Genomic DNA, 22,976 nt, shown 5'->3' on the forward strand with positions numbered 1-22,976 from the left:
CTTTTGTGGTGGACGGACTCCCTGTAAATCTATGGGGGAGAGATATAATGACCCAAATGGGAGTTATCATGTTCAGCCCTAATGAGACTGTGACTAACATGATGCTCAAGTCTGGATATTTGCCAGGAAAAGGGCTGGGAAAGCATGAGCAAGGAATTAGTCACCCAATTATACCCACCCCTAAATGGGATAGAAAAGGTCTTGGGACCGACCTTTTTTCCTAAAGACCACTGCTCCCCCTGCGCTCCAAGCCGATAAAATAACTTGGAAATCTGACAATCCGGTTTGGATAGACCAGTGGTCCATGCCTCAAGAAAAGGTTCAGGCTGCTCTTCAGTTGGTGCAGGAACAATTAGAGCAGGGACATCTTGAACCTTCTACCTCTCCCTGGAATACTCCCATATTTGTTATAAAAAAGAAAAATGGGAGTTGGAGGTTACTGCAGGATCTAAGGGAAATTAATAAAACCATGGCACCCATGGGAGCCCTACAACCTGGACTGCCCTCTCCCACAGCTATCCCTAAAGGATTTTTTAAAATTGTAATAGATATAAAAGACTGTTTTTTCTCCATTCCCCTCAATCCTGGAGATTGTAAAAGATTTGCCTTTTCCATACCCATGATAAACCATAAGGGCCCTAATCCCCGCTTTCAATGGCGAGTGTTGCCACAGGGTATGGCTAATTCTCCCACTCTTTGTCAAAAATTTGTGGCTCAATCCATAGACCCAATTCGTGTTCAATACCCTCATATATATATTATACATTATATGGATGACCTATTAATTGCTGCCAAACTAGAACTGGAGGCACATCAAGTGACTCAAAGAATAGTTATTGCTTTACAAGACAGAGGACTTTTTATCTCCCCAGAAAAAATTCAAACTTGCTATCCCTTCTTGTTCCTGGGTTTTCAATTAGAACCCTCTTTAATATATGCTCAAAAAATTCAAATCAAAAGGAATAAACTAAATTGTCTAAATGATTTCCAAAAACTCCTTGGAGACATTAATTGGCTACGTCCTCACCTTAAATTAACAACAGGAGATCTCAAACCCCTGTTTAATATTCTACAGGGAGATTCTGACCCTTCCTCCCCCAGAAAACTTACGCCCGAAGCTGAAAAAGCCCTAATAAAGTTAGAAGAGGCCATTACACAACAAAATATAGGTTACTTCAACCCCTCCTTGACCCTTTATTTAATCATTTTTGCCACAGAATTTACACCCACCGGTCTATTGTGGCAAAAAACCGTGCCCCTGTTATGGATTCATGCCTCCGCCTCTCAGTCCAAGGTACTCCCCTCCTACCCCTCTTTGGTCTCCCAACTTATTTTTCTGGGGCTCAAGACTTCTGTCAGATATTTTGGCAAGGATCCTGATATCATAATCACCCCTTACTCTAAGGAACAAATTAATTGGTTACAACAAAGACAAGATGATTGGGCTGTTTTATGCACTGGGTTCCAGGGTAGCTTTGATACTCACATGCCCAGCGACAGACTTATTCAATTCCTTAATATCACTCCTTTCGTTTTTCTAAAAAATACCTTAATAAAGCCCATCCCCAATACTTTGAGCATCTTTATTGATGGTTCAAAAAATGGAAAAGCTTCATATGTTATTAATAATGTTTCCCACTTTGTAAATACTTCCTTTAAATCTGCTCAGTTAGTAGAATTATTTGCTGCGCTTTGTGTTTTTCGGTTATTAAAGACCCACCCTTTTAATCTGTTTTCGGATAGCCATTATGTTGTTAGAGCTTTACAAGTTTTAGAAATGGTTCCAGTTATTCAGCCTACTACACCTACTTTTCAATTATTTTTTGAATTGCAAAAACTTATTAGACAACGTTCGTACCCTTTCTTTGTAGGACATATTCGTGCTCATTCTGGCCTACCTGGGCCACTAACCCGGGGCAATGAATTAGCTGATTTGGCAACCCAAATAGTTACCTTATCTCAAACAGTTAATCCGGTGACCCTTGCACAAGAGGCCCATGCTGTTCACCACCTTAATGCTCATACCCTATGCTTAAAATTTAAAATTACTAGAGAACAGGCAAGACAAATTGTTAAAAACTGCAGAAATTGCCTAACCCTGCTCCCTGAACCCCATGTAGGTGTAAACCCTAGAGGGCTCATACCTGGACAACTTTGGCAGATGGATGTTACTCATGTCCCCTCCTTTGGAAGGTTAAAATATGTACATGTTACCATTGATACCTTTAGTGGATTTATTTGTGCCTCTGCTCATTTAGGGGAGGCCACAAAAGATGTTATAAACCATCTCCTATATGTTTTTTCTGTCATGGGACAACCCCAAACTATAAAGACGGACAATGGGCCCGGATATACCAGTCAAAAGTTCAAACAATTTTGCTCCCAAATGAGCATAAAACATATTACTGGAATCCCCTACAACCCCCAAGGACAAGGAATAGTGGAAAGGGCTCATCAGACTTTAAAAAACACCCTCATTAAACTTGCCTCACAAGAGACATTATATTCCCTTAAAGGAAACTATAAGACTTTGCTATTACATGCTCTCTTTGTTTTAAACTTTTTAACCCTTGACGCTAATGGCAAATCTGCTGCAGAACGCCTTTGGCATCCCACCACACAAACAGACTACGCCCAGGCCCTATGGAAAGACCCACTGACGGGAATATGGAATGGCCCTGACCCAGTCATTATCTGGGGAAAAGGATCAGCTTGCATTTATAATTCTAAAGAAGGGGGAGCTAGATGGTTGCCTGAAAGATTAATAAAGCCATATAGTAAACAATAAAGCCATATAACTAATTCCAGGGTGGCGCCTGAGAACAAAAATATTTTTCTTTTACAGGTCAACAACCATGATGATGAGGCCTTCCCCGTCATCACTCCGCATGATGCTATTGACGGTGATGCTCTCTGGCAGAAGTTGTCCTCCAAAATGGAGGAGGATTAGACTTACTTTTTCTACAGCAAGGAGGCTTATGCGCGGTTTTAAAGGAAAAATGCTGCGTATATGTAGATAGAACAGGACTTGTTAAGGATAGCTTAGAAAAAATTACAGCTAGCCTAGAAAAGCGAAAAAGAGAAAGGGAAAAACAAGAATCTTGGTATCAAAATTGGTTCTCCACATCTCCCTGGCTATCAACTCTTTTACCCTTCCTCTTGGGCCCCCTTGTGGGACTTCTCCTCCTAATTTCTTTTGGCCCTTGGGCTTTTCAGCGCCTTACGCAATTTATAAAAAATCAAATTGATTCTGCCTTTTCCAAAAACTCAATCTCGGTGCATTATCATCGCTTAGAGGCTCAGGATGACCCTGTAGGGTCCGAAACAAGCACTCCCGAAAGAGGGCTCCAGTTTCATACACTTCTTGGCTGATAAACCCCAAGCGGCTAGAGAGCATCCAATGACGGGATTATTATGGAGCTTACCCTGGGTGGCACAACATACAGAGGCCGTCGAGGCCGGCTCAACAAGGCATGTTGCCAGGAGTAAGGGTCCCTCCATATAGCCTAAGACAGGGTGTTCTCTCCACCTATAGAGACCTTGTTCTTTAAAGGAAAGGGGGAATTGTCAGAGACCAAGGAGTTAAACGGAACGAAGCAAAGACCCTCTAGCCTTGAGCAAATCGCATCTGGTTGAGTCATCTGCACAAAATATTTCTCGGAATAACCGCAGGTGGTTGCTTGGGTTAGCACAACGGCCAAAAGAACAGCCTGACCCACCCCTAACCTTGAGACTTCTCCTTCTTGTTATCACAAAAACTCTCCATCCCCCCCCCCCTCTATACTCCCTTCCTTACACTCAGGGTATATAAACCCTGCTTTACTTTTAATAAATGAGGCCTTGACGCGACTCAGATTGTCTCTGTCTTTCTTTATGCGCCTGGTCTCCTTCCTCTCTTTCCCCCATTGGTTTTCTTCTTTCAGGAGGTGCCTCTTCGAGCCGCATGAATAGCTGAACCCGCGGGTCGGGAGATAAATCCCTTTCTTTATGCTAGAAACGAAACAATAGAAAAAAATTAAATATATATAGAGAGAGCAGTGTCAAAAACTTAAAATACAAGAGGTTAAATTGGATGAAAGAAAACTTTCCTAAGTAAATTAATGAAATCATATAAGTACCATCATCATGAGTTGAAAATTTCGCTTTTTTCAATACTCAACTGATCTCAAAAAAATGAAAATCAGTGCAATTTTACTCAAAATTTCAATATGGTTTTTATTTGACCTATACAAATGCTGTTACAAAAAGAAAGGTCAAACCTGGTAAGAATATATATGTTAGGAACTCATTTGTGTGATATCTAAGAACGTTCCAATTAATAGGTATATAATGCATAGTACTGTTCAGATAAGAAAATAGAGGCAGAGAGGGTGGCAAAAATTCACTGGAGGGAATGGGAATGAGGGACCAGCTGGAGGTGACTGAAATACTTGAGGATCTAGTTACGTAGATCATACATAAATTCACTGAGGAGATAACTTAAGATGTATACACTTCCTATGTATGTATATGCCTTGTTTTTTTTTAAGTTCTGAACTAAGCAATGTAGAGAACTTCTCATTTTTATCCATTAAATTTCCATGTTAGCTTTAGAAAAATGCTTGAAACCAATAAGAGAATCTTAAATCTGGTTCTTTCATCAGTAGAGATAGCTATTAACACTTTCAACTGACTGGGATTTAACAAAGAACATACTTTTGGCCACTAGAGAGCTTTCTCAGACTCTCTGGGATGTTTCAGTCACTAAACTTCTGCTACCTTTACACTCACACCACACTCAACTTATCGCTAAGCTATGACAAACTATCAAGTAATTCACTAAAATGGATCTTAATGTTACCCCACATATGCAATTTTATTCATATTGATTAAATATTTTAAATTCTTGAAGATATGTGTGCTCATTCTGTCCATTATGGGGAGGTATATTAAAATGACCACTGTTACTGAATCAGAATCCAATCTGTATTTTGACAATTTTCAAGAATATTTTATAAGGCATATGCAAATTAAAGGCAATTATAAATTCCTAGTAAGCTAATTTCTATCTCTGTAAAATAGCCTTCATTTCTAATTGCATTGATTACATTAAGGTATATTTGTCTCATGTTTATATAGTCATGCCAGGTAACATTTTCCTAGCTGGTAATACACAGTTGTTACAACCTTTTAAGCAGTATATACTTGTTTTCTAATTGAAGTTGGGTCATCTTCATTTTCTAATGTGTCATTAATATTTCATATATTACTGATATGTATTTGGACTCAAATCTACTGTTCATTTTTACTCATTTATTCTGTTTCTGTGTCCCTGTGCATCTCTGTCTCTGTGTTTCTGTGTCTGTTACTCTGTCTCTGTCTCTGTCTCTCTCTCTGTCTCTTTCTCTGTCTTTGTCTCTCACTCTTTCTCTCTTTCTCCCCTGCTTCATTTTATATTAAGCTGAATTTTTTCCCCCTGTACCAGTCTCTTGTTCTTGTCAACCACTTGCTTCCTTTTGGAGAACTCAATCATTCTTACCATGTCCCTCGCAGCATTAATGAAATATACCTTTTCCTGTTTTAACATTTTGTTCTTCTGCTCAGAAGTCATGATTTAGTAGCTAAAATCTTGCCCAGTGAACTATATCCAGCTAACTCTGCCACTCACACGCCCCCACACCCTTCTGTCTGTTCTAAAGCCATGGAGTTAACGAAGGAAAACTGCACAGTGACCTAAGCAACGTTTACCCTTCATTTTTTTTTCCTGTTCAGAGACTCAGAACTGTAGAAAAGTCCGAGATGCATACAACAAGCTAAAAGACTCAGAAAGCACATTAAATTTAGTTTTAAAATTTGTCTCTCACCAACTCTATTTCCTTTATCATTGAAGCATTTCTTTTTTTTTGCCAGTCCTGGGCTTGAGCTCAGGGCCTGAGCACTGTCCTTGGACTTTCTCAAGGCTAGACCTCTACCACTTGAGCCTCAGCACCACTTCTGGCTTTTTTCTATGTATGTGGTACCGAGGAATCGAACCCGGGTCTTCATGCATGCTAGGCAAGCACTCTACCACTAGGCCAAACTCCCGGCTCTGAAGCATTTCTTTTACTCAAAGGTCTACCTAACTTGTTCATCAGAACATTCATCAACCTTGAAGTATTGCAAAATTAACTCCTTCAGTTTAAAGTTTGAAACATTAAATATTGTATCATTTGCAGGAAAATGGATGAACCTAGAAAAAAAGTCATGTCAAATGAGATAAGCCAAGCTCAGAGAGATAAACGCTGCATTTTTTCTCTCATATGCAGAAGATGGATCTAAAATACACCAGAACATTGTAAATTATACAGGACTCAAGGTATTCACACACAGTGAGACTCAATGAGGATACTCTTAGGGGAGGAACACAAACACACAATGACCACTGTATCTTTGACCATATAAAATAATATTTACTAAAATGATTCCAGGAAATGGAAACAAGGGGTGGAAGGTTGTGATGGGGTTTTTTGTTTGTTTTGTTTTGTTATTTTGAGGTTTTTTTGCCTTCTTTGTTCATTTATCTGTCTTTGGGGGAGAAGGGGTAGATGGGGTATAATAACAAAGGTACAAAGAGTGAACAAATATATCAGTAGTACTCAATAGACACTACATTGAAGATGAACTATAAAATTTGTGGGCAAAGATAGAAGAGGGAAACAGGGAGAGAGCAAAGAAAAGAGTGACATTGCCCCAAAAGGAAGATACTCATTACCTGACTTACAAAACTGCAATTTCTTTACACATCACTTTAATAATAATTTTTTTTTACAGTTTGGGAAGTTCAGCAGCTCCACTTCTGGGCATTTATCCAATAGAACACAACAGTGCCACACTAAAGCAACCAGCACAACCACGTTCATTGCAGCATTGTTTGCCATAGTGAAGATATAGAATCAACCCAGATGCCCCTCACTGTGTGAACGGATCAAGAAAGCCAAAAAAAGAAACAAGGGAAAACTTGGGGAGGAGAAATGTGAGGTGATGGGTTTGGGCAGTGTAATTGTAGTTATGTAATTTAAAAATCAAACAAACAATAAAATGACAAAAGAGAGAGAGACCCAAAGATACCAAATGTTTTTCTCTGGTTGCTTTGTCTGGTTGATCTTAATTTTATTGATTTAGAATTAATTCATCATCAGGAGATTTGTTACTGTTTATAGCTCCCCAGGCAAGAATATGGGCTGGTAATATAGGTTTGGCTTAGGAATATTTTGCTGTGTGAAATTAAGGGAGAGTTCTTGCCTCTATCATGAGGAAGGCCCAATGCCTGATCCTTAGCATCAGGAAAAAAGTCAAATATATAAAGAATTAAACAGTAGTTATCACTTGAATCAATATGAACTTTTTGCAAATCTGTTTCCTCTCTCTAACACGCTGAGCGAGAAACAAATGACAAGCTTTATAGACCGATACTGCTGGAGCAGTAGTGGTGTTGGGCAGGAGGCTTGATTAGAGAAGCCTAGTGGTATGCTGCTAGGAAATGGATGACAAGAGAAAGTTACAGGCCACTAAAATATTTCTCGTTCAGCTCAAATTTTATAAACCAATTTCCATGCCTGTTATTTCATTGCCAGTGGTGGAACTAGAAATAACTTCATTTCAGAAACCTAAAATATTCTTTAAAAGGGATTTTCCACTTGCAAAACTGGTAAAAACATAAAATTGCATCCTTGTGAATTTTTCCCCTTTCCAATTTACACCTGTTATAACATAGATGAAAAGGGAAACTGAACATGATTGCACCCCATAACTGAACCATTCAATTCCAGATGAACTCAAATTTCACACCTGGGAATTCATTCCAGATAGCTTAACAAATCAAGAACTACATGCATTCAGAAGTTATCATAATATTTATTGCATTAAAAAGAAACATAGCCTACATATTTAATAATAGGGAAGAAGTGTTAAATAATTTATCTGCTAACATAAAATTACATAAATGTAAGGTTAGATATGTTCTAGATTAAATGAAAAAATAAAATATAAAGCCAGTGATTCTTTCATAAATGTAAGATTTGATATATGTGACATTAAATGAATGGGAAAATAGAAAGCAAATAATTCTTAAGCTCTGAAAGAAAAATAGACATATAGGTATACACTGAGAAATGTGAATCCTATCAGTGATAAGATAAATATTGCATCATTTTAAGTAGGGAGGGTTTATTGCTATTCTTTATGAAGATATATGTAATACAGAAGTCCTCTGCATCCTATATTTCCTACAGGAGCTAATCATATTTGTATTTAACAGAAAAAATTTAATGAATAATAACAGTTAAATTTCAGCTTTAAAATGAATTTTAATATAAGTAGTACCAAACTGTGATTTAGTATAATAATTCAACGTTTGGCATAATACTTATTTACCTCTAAAATTTTTTATGTATAAAATTCATATGTATAAAATTCCATGTGTCTAATGGAGACCTGGAAAGAGAGGAAGAAGAAAGACATGAGAGCCAGAAGCCAGTAGCTCAAGCCTGTCATCCTAGCTACTCAGGAAGCTGAGATCTGAGGATCAAGGTTGGAAGCCATCCCAGACAGAAAAGCCTGTGAGACTTATCTTCAATTAACCATGAAAAAGCCAGATGGGGAGCCATGGCTCAAGGAGTACAGTGGTAGCCTTGAGTTAAAAAAAAAAAAAAAAAAAAAAAAAAAACTAAAGGAGAGCACCCAGTTCCTTAGTTCAAGCCCCAGTATCTGCACATACACAGACCAAAACAAACAAACAAACAAAAAAAGACTAAGTAAACTCTAGAGATCCATTTTCTTCTCATTTATAGCCCATCAGAGGATGTGTTAACCTTGGTTGTTTGATCACATTTTACACACCACCAATGGAATGCCATTCACTTAGACTTTGGTTCTGAGTGCGGACACACATGGCCAGTTCAGAAGACATAATTTCATCCTTTAAACATTGTACAAATCACAGAGTTTTCATGCCAAAAGAAGAATTTAAAATGCTTTCGTCAGATGGGCAGTCCTCCAATGGGCTCCTCTTCAGAGACATGTAAAATATAGCTGCAATGGCTATGTACATCTAAAGGTAGTATGTCTATATGGGAACAGACTTTGGGGGGCAATATTTCAGGGCATTGCTACAGGAGTAAGTATGGTTTGTAGACATCGGTATGTAGGAATAGAATCAGAATTTAATAGAAACACTAGTATCCTTTCAAATTCCAGATGTTTTCCTCACTAAACACACCAGGATTCTGGTTATCCGAGTTTTTAGGTTTTGCTGTTGTTTTTAACATAAAAAGTCTTCTCAAAAGGAGTGTGACCTAGGGGAAACATGCTCACCTAGCATGCATGATTCCTCTGTACCACATACACAGAAAGAGCCAGAAGTGGAGCTGTGGCTCAAGTGGCAGAGCAAAGTGTCTAAGGACAGTGCCCAGGCCCTGAGTTCAAGCCCCAGGGCTGGCAAAAAAAAAAATTATAGCAGAAAACTTGGAAAACAGCCAATAATATACCTCATTTAGAATATTTCAGTGATATATGACGCTAAATGAAAAAAAAGAATATGTCAGTGATATTCTTAACTGGGGCAATATATATTGATATGTACCAACACTAACTCCAAGATATGGAAATAACAGGTTCTTAATATGCCCTGTATATAGGGGTTCTTTCTTGTTGGTTTGTTTTGTTTTCTTTTTGTTTCTCTTAGTTTTCTGCACCTTGTGGGTTGTATGTAAGATTGTTTGATATGTGGAGGGAAAAGGAACCACAGAAACAGCAGGACAAAGGATGAACTAATGCATATTCATTTGACACTGTTGGATATAAACAGCTTGGAGGAAGGGGTAAGCAGGAGAAAATAAGGAATTGGGTAACTTTACAAACAAATATACTCATTACCTTATTTATGTAATTGTAAGCCCCCTGCTCATCACCTTTTCAATTAAAAAAAATTAAATGAAGGTACTGACAGGTGAAATAAGTTGTGACAAGTCTTCTTCAGGGTTTCCCATTAGGAAGGATAATTGAAAATCTGTTTTCAATTTCCCTCCCAATGCAGAAAGATGACTAAAAAGCAGACACATACAGAACAGGCTGGTTTGCTAAGAGGCTGGTGTGTGATAAGTAAAAGGCAAAAGATGAGAAACATTGGTAATTTCTGATAGTTTGCTCAGCAAAATCCCTTGATAAATTTAAGAATATTAATAGATAAATGTATACTGACTTTGACTAAGGAAAAAAATATCTGATTACAAATTACACTGACTTCCATGTTACAAGTCAGAAACCTTTTGGGAAGGCAATCTGGTGATCATGTTCATGGATGCAGAGCCAAGTGTGATTTTTTTAATTTATTTTCTTTTTTATTATCAGGGTAATGTATAGAAGGGTTACAGTTACATTTGCCAGGTAGTAGGTACATTACTTCTCACACATTGATACTCCTTCTCATGTTTTTGTCCTCATTTCCCTTCCATCCACCCCCTCCCAATCATCTTGTTTTCCCCCTTCCCTTTCCTATTTCAAATAAACCAATAAACATATGTACAATATACCAGGTAACAAAGTCAGAAACAGTAACAATAGGAGATTAATCAAAGGGCAAAGAGAGAGAGAGAGAGAGAGAGAGAGAGAGAGAGAGAGAGAGAGAGAGAGAGAGAGAGAGAGAGAGAGAGAGAGAGAGAGAGAGAGAGAAATAATATAGTACATTAAGAACAGGGGCCGGGAGTTTGGCCTAGTGGTAGAGTGCTTGCCTAACATGCACAAAGACCCAGGTTCCATTCCTCAGTACCACATACATAGAAAAAAGCTGGAAGTGGTGCTGAGGCTCAAATGGTAGAGCTCTGGCCTTGAGAAAGCCCAAGGACAGTGCTCAGGCCCTGAGCTCAAGCCCAGGACTGGCATACACACACACACACAAAAAAAGAACGACAATCACACAAGATAAACCTCTTTTCCATATCCTAGAGATCCTTTCATTTAGTCTCATCCTATATGACCCTATATATTGAGGTTCTGTTTAATAGAAATAATTCATTAAACTGATGCTGTGTCTATTTTGTTGTTGCTGTTTTGTTGTTTATGTAGACAAGGCATCTAACTATCCTTGAAGAAATTGGAAGCCTAAGATATTGAAGAGCGATGACATAGTATTTTGTGGCTTTCCTGAGAAGCTTCCCTAAAGATCAAAAACTAGACCAACACCAAGAACTGAAAGTAATAAACCTTGCACACAAAATCACAATCCATTGTCAGATAAAATGAAAAAGTCCTGTTACCATAGAAATTTAAGAGACCTTTGGAAATCATGAACAAGGAACTAATTTCTTACCTGGGATAATGCCACGTTGATTACCGCCAGAAGATGGACTGAGAACACTTGTTCTGTTTTCAGTTACCATTAGTCATCTTTTTTTCCCCCAAGGGAAGGGTGGCATCTTGTGGCCCAAACACAATTTGCTTCAATATGCTTACTTTGCCTGTGAGCAAAACAGCTTGGGAAACCACATCTGATTCTCAAGCAACCATGGCATGCATATTTTTAAATCCCTTTGCCCTCTAGGACCAGCCCCTCTCCTGCCTTTTGGTGGCTGCTGTTCCTGCCAAAAGAGAGAAAGCAGTGGGAGGAAGGGACTTAGTTTATTAAACACAATGTGACACCCAAACCACTCAAATAAGATGCTCCTGCACAGCTGGCTCCCACCTCATCCCACTCTACTCCAGTGTGGGGGCGGGAGGACCCCTATTTGCAGATTTCCTGAGTTCTTCCCTTGCTAACACAAGCGAAGCAATCAACTCTCCTATAATTACAATCTCAGGCATGTTGCTTCTTAAAACATTTAGCCTATTTCTGGGGTAGAGAACAATTGCTGGGGTTTTGAAAATTTCAGGGTTCTTTTTCCTCACTTTTGTTTTATTTTATTTCTCATAATAACTCTACATGTTTATAGAGTTCAATGTAATGTTTCAATACATGTTACACTCTTTAGTAATCAACTATGATCACAAACATATCCATAACCTCAAATATTTAGTATTTCTTTGTGGTGAAAAAATTCAAAATGTATTCTTCTGGATCTTTTGAAATTCATACATCATTAATGTCAAATATAGTCTCTCTTATGTATCACAGAATCTCAGAACTTACTTCTAGATTGCTATCACATTTGCACCCATTATTCAACCCCCACCCCAGCCCTCTCCCATTCTTTCCAGCCTCTGGGAACCATTTTTCCCCATACTCTAATGAAATCAACTCTTAGATTGTATAAGTATGAAATAAGGATGCAGAGTCAAAATAACTTCTCATGGCCATCCTAGTACCTCTTGCTGGGTGCAGGGAGTTCTCTACCTAGTGTTGGATGTGAGAGAGGCCATTCACCGAATGCAGATACCTAGCTCAAGATGAGCTAGGAAACAATGCTTCAGAGGAATGGGGATATAGTAGCCTTAGAAAAACTTTGCAGAAATTATGCCTTTTTTTTTCCATTTTTGGGGATGCTACTGACACATTAATCATGGTGATTCAGTTGAGATTTTATTAAACCAATGTAATTTTAAAATTAGTCTGTAAGTTATAGCTGTTGTTGTCCAGGTTAGTTTTACTCACTGTTCAGTTTTAGAGATTATTTCTCTTAGGATGAATCATTTTTAAAGTTCTGGATATATTTGTATTTGGTTATTTGAAATTGGATAGGGAAGGGGGAAAAACAAGATGAGGGATGGGGTGGGGGGGGGGAAATGGGGACCAAGACATGAGAAAGGGTATCAATGTATGTGAATTAATGCACCTTCTATCTGGTGAATATAATATAACCCTTCTATTAATTACAATAAAAAATATATGAAAAAAAGAAAGAAAAGCTTTGCAGAGAGAATGCTCCCATTCTGGCTTGAATATCTCCCTAAATGGCATGAATCACCAGCCTCTGAGTAGCATCTAAGATTTCCCCTACATGGTAGGTTGAGGCATATCTTCCCTAGATGGAAAAGCTCTGCTGGTGTCTGAGCTTATACCTGAGTATATCCATATAATATCCGCTTTTGTTAAGGATTGGTCTCCACCCCAAGCATGTAGTTGTCTTTAAAAGTTTGGTGCAGCAGATAAAAGCATAGCCACAAAAGTAGAGAGACACCCAACCAAGTGGGAAAAGATAGTTACTAATAATACATCTGACAAATGCTTAATATCCAGTATCTACAGGGAACTCAAGAAACTAATCCCCCCCCAAACCCAACAAACCATTCACTAAATGGGCAAGGGAACTAAAGAGACACTTATCAGAAGAAGAGATTAAAATGGCAGAAAAGCATATGAGAAAATGTCCATCATCCACGGTCATAAAGGAAATGCAAATAAAAACAACCCTAAGATACCACCTTACCCCAACAAGAATGGCCAAGATTTTGAACTCAGACAATGACAGATGCTGGTGGGGTTGTAGAGAAAAAGGAACCCTGCTACACTGCTGGTGGGATTGTAAACTAGTTCAACCACTCTGGAAAGCAGTGTGGAGGTTTCTTAAAGAGCTGAAAATTGACATTTCCTACGATCCTGCCATACCACTTCTGGGCATCTACCCTGAACATCATAACCCAAGATATGATAAGGACTCCTGCTCAGCTATGTCTATCTCTGCACTATTCACAAAAGCCAGGCAATAGAAACAATCCAGATGCCTACTGCAGATAAATGGATAAAAAATATTTTATATATATATATATATACATACATACAGTGGAATTCTACATAACCAACAGACAAGATAAAATAATGGCATTTGGAGGGAAGTGGATGTATATAGAGAGAATCATGTTGAGTGAGACAAGTCAAGACCAAAGGAACAAAAGGCACATGGTATCCTTAATATGTGGCTCTTAGATCCAAACAGTACAAGAGCAAGGACTCAAAAAGTTGCATACCCAATGCTATGGACATGGTACTGGAAATATAAACACAACTACATAGTCATAAAAACTTATGACTCCATAGGCATAATGTTTTATTACATAGATTATTATGTATTTATGACATAGAAACCCTCAGCCTAATTTTGATTATGTTCTAAAATCTAAGTGCCAGTGATTGTATATAGAGATTCCCTTCTTGAATACTTGTTTGTTAAACATGTCATTTGAAATACAATGTAAAAATCAATGTTAATTAATTCTTTAATAAAAAAAAAGTCTGGTGCAGGCTCAGAGCCTGAGCACTGTCCTTGGACACTTTTGCTCAAGGCTAGCAGCCTGCCACTTGAGCCACAGCTTTTTCTGAGTATGTGGCACCAAGGAATTGAACTCAGGACTTCATGCATGCTTGGCAAGCACCCTAGTACTAGGTTATGTTCCTCCGGCCCTGAGGATTTTTTATTGGGAGGGGATTAATTTTTTGAGCTCTATGTATATTTTTTATATAAGGGCTTTGTCTTTGGTATAGCTAGTGAAGATCTCCCAGTCTGTGGGTTTTCTATTTGTCTTGCTAACAATGTCCTTTGCCATGCAAAAACTCTGCAGTTTAATGTGATCCCATTTACCAGCAGTTCTTTGATTTGTTATGATTCTGGATCTTTATTTAGGAAATTTTGACCTGTACCCAGGAACTCTAGCATAACCCCTTTCCCTTCCTGTAATATTTTCAGGGTACCTGCTCTTACCTTGCGGTCTTTGAGCCATTTGGAGTTTATCCAGGTGCAGGATGATATATAAGAATCTAACTTCAACATGTGAAAGGGTATCAATGTATGTGAATTAATGCACCTTCTATCTGGCAAATATCATGTAACCCTTTTATTAATTACAATAAAAATAATAAAAAAAGAATCTAACTTCAGTTTTCTACATATGTATAGTCAATTCTGCCAACACTATTTGTTGAAGAGGCTATCTTTCTTCCATCTGGTCATTTTGGCTCCCTTATCAAAGATTAGGTGGCCATCGGTCTGTGGGATCAAGTCTGAGTCTTCAGTCCTCTTCCACTGATCCAATACCAAGCTGTTTATATATATATATATATATATATATATATATATATATATATAAAACGATGGCTTTAAAATAGAGTTTGCAGAGTTTTATAATAGAGTATTAATATTCCTCCATCATTGTTCTTCCTGCTAAGTATTGTTCTTGCTATTCAAGATCATCTATTATTCCAGATGAATTTTTGTATTGTTTCTATTTCATTAAAGAATGTTGTTGGGGGCCGGGAGTTTGGCCTAGTGGTTAAAGTGCTTGCCTAGCATGCATGAAGACCCGGGTTCGATTCCTCGGTACCACATGCATATAAAAAAGCTGGAAGTGGTGCTGAGGCTCAAGTGGTAGAGCTCTAGCCTTGAGAAAACCAAAGGACAGTGCTCAGGCCCTGAGCTCAAGCCCAGGACTGGCAAAAAAAAAAAAAAGAATGTTGTTGGGATATTGATGGGTATTGCATTGAATTTGTAGATAGCTTTGGGTGATTTTGCCATTTTCACAATGTTAATCCTCTCAATTCAGAAGCATGGAAGGTTTCAAATCTGCTTCAATTTCCTTTTTTATGTTGTTAAAGTTTTCATCATAGAAGTCTTTCACCTCTTTGGTTAATTCCTAGGTATTTTTTGAGGTATTATGAAAGGAGGTAGGTATTATGAAAGGAGTTGCTTTTCTGATCTTAGCCTTGTTCTTATTGCTGGCATACAGAAAAGCTACTGATTTTTGTGGACTGATTTTGTACTCTGCAACTTTGCCAAAGTTTTGGATCAGCTCACATAATTTGGGAGAGTAGTCTATAGGGTTCTTTAAACATAAGATTATTTCATCTGAAAAGGAGAGGTTTTTTTTAACTTCTTTCCCTATTTGGATCCCTTTTATGTCTTCTGCCTTGTTGCTCTGGCTAGGAATTCTAATACTATATTGAAGAGGAATGGAGAGAGCAGCCATTTTTTCTCATTCCTGATTTTGAAGGAAATGGCTTCAACTTTTCACCAGTAAGTATATAATGCTGGCTACAGGTTTGACATATACAGCCTGTATTTTATTGAGGAATGTTCCAGAGCTCTCCAGAGCTTTCATCATAAAGGGGGGTTGGATCTTGTAAAAAAAAAAGCCTTTTTCTGCATCTATTGAGATGATCATATTTTTCTCATCCTTGCTCCTATTGATGTGTTGAATTACATTAATTGATTTGCACATAGTGAATCAGCTTTGCATCCCTGGAATAAATCCCATTTGGTCATAGCATATGAATTTTTTTAGTTAATTTAAAGTCATTTGGCAAGAATTTTATTGAGAAGTTTAGCATCAATGTTCATTAAAGAAATGAGTCTTTAGTTTTCTTTTGTTGATTGGCCCCTATCTGGTTTGGTAATGAGGGTTATGTTGACCTCATAGAATAAGTTTGGTAGTAATCTTTCACTTTCATTTTCATTGAGGAGTTTGAGGAGTATTGGAGTGAGTTCTCCTTTGAAAACCTTATAGAATTCAGCTATGAATCCAAATACCACTATTTATTGAACTACTTCTCTATTTTTCAGTTATTTTCAGATTTCCAATATTAAAAAATAAATAGTATTAAAAATAAGCCATTCTACTCTAGAATTTCACCATATATGAGGTAACTAGTCATACAAGAATCACAGATTGATTTTGGTCTGGTTAAGTGTGAGCTACTTAGCTGACCATCTCTGGTCACCCATACTGTGAATAGTAGAGTCATTTAAAAGCATCAGTTTTAGTTCACTAACTCCTGCCTTGAAGTTAAATCACTGTGGGGTTTTTTTTAAACCACAAGATTCAATAATTTTAACTGACTGACTTTAAATTTTTTTAATGTTAAAAGATGAATACCAAATGTAAGTACAATTGTTCAGTACAATTTGCATTTAATCTGGTAGCCTATTACACAATGCTTCCACCTGTGTAGAATGAGTCAATCACAATGTAATAAGATTCAGGGTCAGTAAAGCAATTTGAAATGTACAATTACATGCTCAGATTTGATGACTATCAACACCGCAAGTTGAATAAAATGGAAAGTTCCATTTGTTACTGTCATGTGGACTACCTTCACTCTACTTGAAAGCATGAGAAAGGAGAAATTCACATGAGCTGCTCCAATTGGCTGCTGCATACAATGAAACTTCTCATTTAGCAGGGATGATGTGTGACTCATTTCTCTGTCACCCAGGGCCTTTTGTGTGGTAGGCGTCCAATTAACATTTGTGGAATTTAATCAAAGTCTATTTTGCCGTAAAGAAAAATGTCATGGTCATTATCCAACATATTTGCACCAAAATTTATTATGGAAAGCTAAATAAAATGAATTTCTGGCAACTTCAAGAATCCATAGCACATAGAGCAGCATAGAAAGTATTTTAAAAATTAAAAAATGGTAATTTATTGCTTAACAAGAGATCAGTAGTTACATAAACTAAGAATTATGGGCAAATTACAATTCATTTGTTTAAAACAATAGAAAAGAAGTAGCATAACTGTATAATAAATATAAATGAGGAAAGAAAGCCAGACTATCAATTGTAATATATATAATCTAAATAATGTATAAACTGCTTGTAACCTTGTTATCTTATAGTGAAATGTCATAAGTTATGTGCTTAATGATTGTAAAAAGATTTAGTTTCACAAATATATCAATAGATAACAGACAATAACATAGTATAATGATTCAAAAACAAGATTCAGACTCAGCGGCTAATGATCTAAACATCCAAAAGAGAAGATAAGAGCATATAAGCAAAAGTAGGTTATAAAGTTAGAATCAAGAATGCAAAAGAGGGGCCGATACAAAAGAGTGTGGCCTAGTGGTAGAGTGCTTGCCTAGTAAGCACACCAACCCAGGTTCAATTCCTCAGTACCACATACACAGAAAAAGCCAAAAGCAGTGCTATGGCTCAAGTGGTAGAGTACTAGCCTTGAGAAAGCTCAAGGACAGTGCCCAGGCCCTGACTTAAAAAAAAAAGAATGCAAAAGAAATGGGAAGAGGAGGGAAATAGAATAAAGAAGGGTGAGTATGGTTTTTAAAAAATACTTAAATATGTACATTTATAAAAATAGAATGAATCTTGTTGAGATTCATTTGTGAAGAAAGGAAGAAGCAGAAGGAAGGTCATAAAGGAGATGGATCTGTTCAAACACATTATGGATATATATGGACATACCTTAGTATTCTATGATGCTAATAAAAATGGAAGGAAGAGGAGGAGGTCTTGTTGGGAGGTGAATAATATCAAAAAAACATATTGTGTGTGTGTGTGTGTGTGTGTGTGTGTGTGTGTGTGTGTGTGTGAAAATGGCATAATGAAACCTACTGAAACTCTAGAAAAGGAGGGAAAAGGGGTTAAGAAAGAGTAATCCAAAGCTAATTTAATCCAAGTACATTACATGCATGTATGTAGATGTATGTAGATATGATAATTAAACCTCTTTATTAGGGGGTTAACAATTTATGGAAACATCTTACTTTGTACAAGAAAGTAATGCAAAAGAAAGACAAGAAAGACATGATTCATAGAAAAAGTGTAATGTTTTTCCAGAGAAAGAAAAATTCTGGAAATGTTACCTGGTAAGCCAAAGAATGAGAGTAAGTAAAATATTAATAAAATACATAAACCAAAAGTCATTTTTCATTTTTTAACATTTTCTTTAAGTAGTTGCACACAGGAGTTGCAATTCAACAAAGCAATTTGTTCAATATTACCCTTTCCAATATTCTCACCTACCCTCACATCTAGAGTTTTTCTTTTGTTTTTGAAAGAATTGGAGTTTGAACTCAAGGCTTGGTCTGCTCCTCCTGCTGCTGTTCATTTCTTGTTTGTTGTTTGTTTTGTTTTTGTGGTCAAGGGGCTTATACTCTAGGTCTGGACACTGTCCCTGAACTCTTCAGCTCAAGGGTACTGCCCTACCCCTGGGCCTGGACGGTGTCCTTGAGTTCTTCATCTCAAGGCTACTGCTGGAGCCACAGCACCACTTCCCATTTTCTAGTGGTTCATTGGAGGTGAGTCTCATGGTTGTTAGTGCCTGGGCTGGCTTTGAACCTCATTCCTCAGACCTCACCCTCCTAAGTAGCTAGGATTACAGGCGTGAGCCACCAACCCAGCCTGCCCAGGTTTTTGCTGGTAATTCTGGAGACAGAGAACTTTACTGTCCAAGGTGGCCTTTAACAGTGATCCTCCAGATTTCTGCCTCCTGAGTATTTAGGATTACAAATGGGAGCCACTGGCACTCAGCTTAAAGTTTGTTGTTATTGTTGTCTAGAGTTTTTGTTTGGTTTTAACATGGTAAGTTTGGGCATTTCAGAGACAGAAAGGGATTTTGAACAGAACGTATGTTCAGATTTTTTTGTGCTTTGTTTTTTTTTTTTTTTTTGCTAGTTCTAGGGACTGAACTCAGGACCTGAGCACTGTCCTTGGGCCTTCCTCAAGGCTAGAGCTCTACCACTTGAGCCATAGCACCAGTTCTGTCTTTTCTATGTATGTGGTACCGAGGAATCAAACGGGTCTTCGTGCATGCTAGGAAAGCACTCTACCACTAGGCCAAACTCCTGGCCCCATGTTCAGATATTTAGTAATGAGTGTCCAACAAAATTGCTCGTCCTTACTATTCGAAGTGTGCTCTCCATACCAGCAGCCTCAACACCTAACAGCCTCCACTTGTTAGAAATGCAGACCCTTGGAGCTGGGAGCATAGGTTAGTGGTAGAGTGCTTGCCTAGCATTCATGAAGCCCTGGGTTTGATTCCTTAGTACCACATACACAGAAAAGGCTGGAAGTGGAGCTGTGACTCAAGTGGCAGAATGCTAGCCTTGAGCAAAGTGTTCAAAGACAGTGCCTAGGCCCTGAGTTCAAGCCCCAGGACTGGCAAAAAGAAGAGCAAGAACAAGAAATACAGACCCTTGGGCCCATGGCAGATCCTGAGGATTAGAATCTGCATACAGACATGTTCCTTGAGGAAAGGAAGATGCTCAAGATGCTGTGTATCCCGGGGGTGTATTCACCATCATGTCTGAGGAGCACAAAGACAGGATACCCTAAGATGGGAGAAGAATCTAGAAATGGAGAACCAGTAACAACTTACTGCAATAATTCACTCAGAAGGTGATGAAAAGTAGAAAGCTACTGCTGCCATTTCCCCACTTATACATCCAAGTCCTTCAGATGAGCACAGATAGATGGGAGTCGTTACTGCTCAGTGAAAATGACATTTCTTAGACTTCTGGCCTGTTCTTTTTGAAACCTTAGACTGAATCCCTTCTACCTAGAATCCCCTAGTTCTAACCCAATGTTTCCTGAGCTTGCAGAGATAAAAGAGTTCTCTCATGTCCTTTATCGGCACATGCTCTCAAGTCCCAGCTTCTCAAATTTGGGAAGCTCCTCTGTCCTATGCCATGTGATAGCCAAGTCCTCTCTTTTCAGCTAGAAAACATTTTCCATGGAACACTGAAGCATATGTTAACAAGTTCATACCTAAATCCCTACATTCAACCTGAATGCAAGATCTCTTAGACGTCAGATTTTCTTCATGAAGATTTTATTTGGTTGAAAGTACCAAGGTGAATTTTGAACTACTTGTTGAATACTACTTTTTGTCTATATTTCCTAAAGGATTGTCCTACACAAGTTATTAGGCCCAGTCAACACAGCATCTACCTCCCATCACATAAACTAAGCCAATATGTTTTCCACTCTCCCACTCTCCCTAGCCTTTGTACATGAGGTTCCTCTTCTAGGTTGGCCCTTCCAACCATCCCCTTTTGTCCTGTATCCATTAAATGGCCACCACAGTTACTCTATAGCTCCCAAAATAAGCTTTGTGCCACAGACTATATTCTAGAACACTAAATATAACTAGACATGCATTGATAGAAAAGAAGAGAGGAAGAATGTAAGAGACAAGAAATACCATTTGAGGGCTGGGAGTTTGGCCTAGCGGTAGAGTGCTTGCCTTGCATGCACAAAGACCCATGTTCGATTCCTCTGTACCACATACATGGAAAAAAAAAATGGTGCTGTGGCTCCAGTGGTAGAGCTCTAGCCTTGAGAAAACCCAAGGACAGTGCTCATGCCCTGAGTTCAAGCCCAGGACTGGCAAAAAAAAGAAGGAAAGGAAGGAAAGAAGGAAGGAAGGAAGGAGGGAGGGAAGGAGGGAGGGAGGGAGGGAGGGAAGGAAGGAAGGAAGGAAGGAAGGAAGGAAGGAAGGAAGGAAGGAAGGAAGGAAGGAAGGAAAAAGGAAGGAAAGAAGGAAGGAAGAGAGGAAGACCATTCGATCTAGTAGCAACTTTCCCCACTTTCCTACCTACTGATGTTTTCATCTGAAAATAAGTTGAAATATCCTTTAGTATTCTATGATTACACCATATCATAATGGTTGGAATTTCACAAGTTTAATTTCTTTATGCCTTTTTAGAAAAATCAAAGCAAAACAATATTTCATTTTCAGGAAGTCTTTGTCTGATGCTTGTTTTTACTCTCTGCAGTTTTAAAGTAACTTTCTCTTCTATTGAATTCCAGGTAGCTGCTTAAATTGCAACATAAATCTCACCAGAGAATGCAATTTTAGAAACAGAGAGTTTCATTTTCAAACCTAGATCTTACTGGATAGGAATACTAAACACAGAGTTTTCAAAGACAACGCATGTTTCACTCACAACTGGAGATATGAAATCAATACAATTTCAAGAGTGAGCTCTCAATTACTTTAACTCCAACTTGTTATATTAAAAATAAACTGGTTTTTAGAATAAATTTCTGAAATATATTAATCTACAGCAAATATATGTGTATATATACATATATATTTATATATTTCTGGGCTGGGTGCAATGGCTCATGCCTGTAATCCTAGCTAACTCAGGAGGCTGAGATCTGAGGATCAAGGTTCAAAGCCAGCCTTAGCACTAAAGACTATAAGACTCTTATCTTCAAGTAACCACTAGAAAATGCGCAGGTCCCGGGTAGGGTAGTAGGCTTGAGCTGAAGAGCTCAGGGACAGCACCCAGGCCCAGAGTCCAAATCCCACGACCAACTATATATATATATATTATATATATATAATATATATAATATATATAATATACTTCTCATATTGTTAGCATGATCTATATTTTTTAAATTTTTTATTATAATGTATAGAGAGGTTACAGTTACATTCACCGGATAGTAGGTGCATTACTTCTCACACATTGATATCCTGGAAGCATGATCTATATCATTAACTCCTTTTCCCCCCACCCCAAAAAAACCTCTAATCTACATAGGAAATCATAATAAAATATCTAAACAATGGTATTCACTCCAGGATTGATCACAGCCCAGTGTTAAAGTCAGGGTACAGGAAGCAGGACAGAAAGAGTCTCTCAAAGCCCCCTTCTTCCTCAGATGCACTTGTTACCTAACTACAAGGAGCTTATTTGCCAGTCAAATACAATGTCAAGACTGCCTGACCAGGTAGTAGATTCGGGAAAGATGGATGAAGACATACCAGTGATATCTCATACTTAATAACGTATATACTAAATAAGTAATAACCCAATATTACCATGGGGCAAAGAGCATGCCAGCCAATCATGGTTAAAAGGAAGATCATGGGGTAGGAATGTGAATTAGTGGTAGAGTGATTGCCTAGCATGCATGAAGCACTGTTTGTTTACTCAGTGCACATAAACAGAAAAATCTAGAAATGGCACCATGGCTCAAGTGGTAAAGTGCTATCCTTAACCAAAGGTTCAGGGACAATGCCCAGGCCCTGAGTTCAAACCCCAGCTCTAGCACAAAAAAAAATCACTTCCCCAACCTGATTTTTTGTTTTTGTTTTGTGGATTATGGAGCTTGAATTCAGGACCTGGATACTGTCCCTGATTCCTTTTGCTCCAGGCTAGCATTCTACCACCATGAGCCAGTTTTCTGGTGGTTAATTGGAGATGTAAGAGCCTCGTGAACTTTCCTGCCTGAGCTGGGTTTGAATCACAATCCTCAGATACCAGCCTTCTGAATTAC

The sequence above is a fragment of the Megascapheus bottae genome, chromosome 7, assembly GCF_031878675.1.
Source record: "Megascapheus bottae isolate mThoBot1 chromosome 7, mThoBot2.hap1, whole genome shotgun sequence".
Classification (NCBI taxonomy): Eukaryota; Metazoa; Chordata; class Mammalia; order Rodentia; family Geomyidae; genus Megascapheus; species Megascapheus bottae.